This window comes from Ranitomeya imitator, chromosome 10 (genome assembly GCF_032444005.1).
Source record: "Ranitomeya imitator isolate aRanImi1 chromosome 10, aRanImi1.pri, whole genome shotgun sequence".
Classification (NCBI taxonomy): Eukaryota; Metazoa; Chordata; class Amphibia; order Anura; family Dendrobatidae; genus Ranitomeya; species Ranitomeya imitator.
In genome coordinates, this window is record NC_091291.1 from 29,618,541 (window position 1) to 29,622,849 (window position 4,309).

Here is a 4,309-nt window from a genome sequence, read left to right on the forward strand (position 1 = left end):
TAATAGATAGATAGATAGATAATACATAGATAATAGATAGATAGATAGATAGATAGATAGATAGATAGATAGATAGATAGCTAATAGATAGATAGACAATAGATAGATAATAGATAATATATGATAGATAATAGATAGATAATAGATAGATAGATAATAGATAGATAGATAGATAATAGATAATATATGATAGATAGATAATAGATAGATAATAGATAGATAGATAGATAATAGATAGATAGATAGATAGATAGACAATAGATAGATAATAGACAATATATGATAGATAATAGATAGATAGATAGATAGATAGATAGATAGATAGATAATAGATAGATAGACAATAGATAGATAATAGATAGATAATAGATAGATAGATAATAGATAGATAGATAGACAATAGATAGATAGATAATAGATAGATAGATGATAGATAGATAGATAATAGATAGATAGATAATAGATAGATGATAGATAGATAATATATGACAGATAATAGATAGATAGATAATAGATAGATAATAGATAGATAGATATATGATAGATAATAGATAGATAGATAATAAATAGATAATAGATAGATAGATAATAGATAGATAGATAATAAATAGATAGATAATAGATAGATAGATATATGATAGATAATAGATAGATAATAGATAATAGATAGATGATAGATAGATAGATAATAGATAGATAATAAATAGATAGATAGATGATAGATAGATAGATAGATAGATAGATAGATAGTTAGATGATAGATAGATAATAGATAGATGATAGATAGATATATGATAGATAGATAGATAGATAGATAGATAGATAGATAGATAATAGATAATATATGATAGATAATAGATAGTTAGATGATAGAGTCTATTAGAGAAATATACGTGCCTTCTCCCTGATGCTGCCTGTAGCCCCCATATCACTGTGTAGCCCCCCGGAGCTCTCCCCATCACCTGCCTGGCACAGTCTCCTCTGGGGCAGGAGATGGAACTTTCCCTCAGACTCATCACACACAGACATGGCCGCCGGCACCCACAATAATCACTGTATTGCTTCCATCCCTCGGTGCAGATCTCCCCACACACAATGGCCAATTACTGTGTCAGCCGGGAAGTCCTGTATCGCGCCCGGACTTTATTCTCCAGGTCAGAAGGTCACAAACATTTTATAGGGAGAAACATTGAAATCTATATAGAATAATCATTTAGGAAGACTCGTCTGGAGACACACAGCCCCGCTGTCCTCGGAATAATCCCACTATACATGAGGTAGAAACACCGATACTCAGATCTGTACAGCGGCTACATCAGATGAATCACAGAATAATCTATCATTTATTTTCACCTGAAATCTCAGGAATCGCCGCCTGCCTCTGTGTAATTGTATCTGGATTGGATTTGTGTTGTGTTTTCTTATGTCGTCTAAAAGTTTTAAGAAATATATAAAATCTGCTAAAACACAATTAGATCCATATTACACGATCTATCTAATGATGTATCTAAGTATCTATGTATCTCATACATATCTGTGTCTTTTATACATCTATCTACATATCCATTTATCATCTAATAATCTGTCAATCTACAGCATCTATTATCTATCAAATATCTATTTATCTATAATCTATCAATCTATTATCTAACTATTATCTATTTATTATCTATCTATTTATCTATAATCTATCAATCTATTATCTATCTATATCTATCTATCTATCTATCTATCATCTATCTATCTATCTATTATCTATCTATATCTATCTATCTATCATCTATCTATCTATCTATCTATCTATCTATTATCTATCTATCTATCTATCTATCTATCTATCTATCTATCTATCTATTATCTATCTATTATCTATCTATCTATCTATCTATCTCTATCTATCTATCTATCTATCTATCTATCTATCTATCTATCTATCTATATCTATTTTCTATTTATCTATCATCTATCTATCTATTATCTATCTATTATCTATTTATTATCTATCTATTAAATCTATCATCTATCTATCTATCTATCTATTATCTATCTATCACCTAGAAATCCAATCCAACTGTCTATTTGTGAGTCTATATATATAAAGAGCCCGATATGTCATGGACTCCTATACCCCACCCTGGAAACATCCCCTATCCTCTAAAAGGAATTTGATATTCCCTGGACCTCTATATGCCCCCCCTCCCCCACCCCCGTATTTTTACCATATGCTTTGGCAATGCTAACATGTACTTAGTCCTGCCAATAAAGCTCATTTGAATTTGAATTTGAATTTATATGTGTGTCTATCTATGCAATATCCTATCTATCCCTCCATGTTTCCTCATATATTGAAATATTTACTTACAATGAATCTATATTTAAAAAAATAATATATGCATCAATCTATCCAACTATTATACTTAATAGATAGATAAATATATAGATAAATAATATATAGATAGATGATAGATTATAGATAGATAATAGATAGATAGATAGTAGATAATAGATAGATAATAAATAGATAGATAAATCGATAATAGATAATAGATAGATCATAGATAGATAGATAATGGATATATAATAGATAATAGATAGATAATAGATAGATAGATAGATAGATAGATAGATAGATAGATAGATAGAAAATGGATAGATAATAGATAGATATAGACGATAGATAGTAAATAGATAATGGATAGATAATAGATAGATAGATAATGGATAGATAATAGATAGCTAGATAATAGATAGATAATGGATAGATAATAGATAGATAGATAATAGATAGACAGACCTATATTCTGTATATTTGGGCCCACACAAGATATTTGTTTTTCCAGTAGAGCCGCTATATCAGGTAATATCCGGACTATAACAAGGACCGATTAGGAGTAGTGAAGACAAGTTCCTACAGCATAGACGGTGCCAGCCCAATATCCATGGCGCCCTAGGTCTGACGCATAGTGAGAAGTTCTATCACCTTTCATCGGCGGAAGTTGTTGAGTTGGAGCTGGCGCTCTCCACGCACATATGGGTCGTCCTCACCCACAGCTGGCGGTCGCTCCAAATGACTGTGCCACTCTGAAGCTGTAATGAATAAATAAGTTCTGGGAGCTATGAAAAACCAACAGGATGGTTCATCTTGGTGACACTTGTACTAACCATTAATGTCATGTTTGAACTTAATTCTACAGAATGGTTGGGGGAAGGGTGGGAGAGGGGAGTAAAAAAAAGAGAGATACAAAAAGGGAGGGAGCAGGGGAATGCATGCGGAAGGGAGGGCAGAGGAAAGAGTAATAAAGGGATAGAAGATGAGGAAGGAATTCAGCAGTCCCCAAATATCAGCCATGGTCTGTTGGGTGAAGAACGAGCCAGTACGGTTTCTGGCAGGGCCTGTCAACTCTCGTCAGGGTCCAAACCGGCCTGCAAATACAGAATCACTAAACGAGGTCTTGTATTTGACACACAGCTGTATTAGGCAAAATGTCTCTGCCAGTCGCCGGTGTTAGGAGTGCAGGACGGGGACATACCTGCCCGGTGACAGCTGTTTACCATGTTGGACCGTCAATGTCTCTTATCTCTTCCATTCATTTCCATTGTACACTGCGGAATACTAAATAACCCAAAAAGTTGGGAATCCTAAATATCAGAATCTTAAACTTTTATTTTATGAATTGCTTGATAACACTACATGGACAAAAGTATTGGGAAACGTTCACATTACACCTTCGGGAGCTGTTATAACCTCCCATTCTATATTCTGGGACATTAATATGGAGCTGGTCCCTCTGCAGATCCAACGGCTCCTGCTCTTCTGGGAAGGATTTCTACAAGATTTCGGAGGCGTCTGTGGGAACTGTTGCCCCTTCATCCAGAAGATCATTTGTGAGGTCAGACCCTGATGTTGGGGAGAGGCCGGGGTCACAGTCTCAGTTTTTGGATGGGCATGAGGTCCGGGGTTTGTGCGGCCAGTCATGTTCTTCTGTCAACTCCCCCTCCCATGACTGTATGGACCTTGAGTCGTGAGGAACAAAAAAGGGTCTTCACCAAACTGTTCCCACAATGCTGGAGTCTACAGTTGTCTAAGATGTCTTACATTCTGAAGTATTATGATTTCCCTTCACTAGAACTTAGAGATTGCGTCCGACCCCTGATGACAGCCCAGAGTATTATCCCTCCTCCACCAAACTGTACAGTGGGCACAATTCAGGTAGAGGGCAACGTTCTCCTGGTGTCACCAAACCCAGTCTCCTCCATCAGACACCGGATGGAGAAGTGTGATCCGTCTCTGCACAGAACATGTCTCCTC

The 4,309-nt window shown here is 35.2% G+C and overlaps 1 protein-coding gene across 1 annotated transcript in view; it reads right to left on the reverse strand.

The window, feature by feature from the left end:
• Window positions 1-3,067, reverse strand: part of LOC138651199 (paired box protein Pax-6-like) — a 48,125-nt gene extending 45,058 nt beyond the window's left edge. The window contains exon 1 of the mRNA XM_069741232.1: window positions 2,981-3,067. The gene's annotated coding sequence lies outside the window, so the exon portion shown is untranslated. The remainder of the gene's footprint in view (window positions 1-2,980) is intronic.
• Between the last annotated feature and the right edge of the window lie 1,242 nt (window positions 3,068-4,309).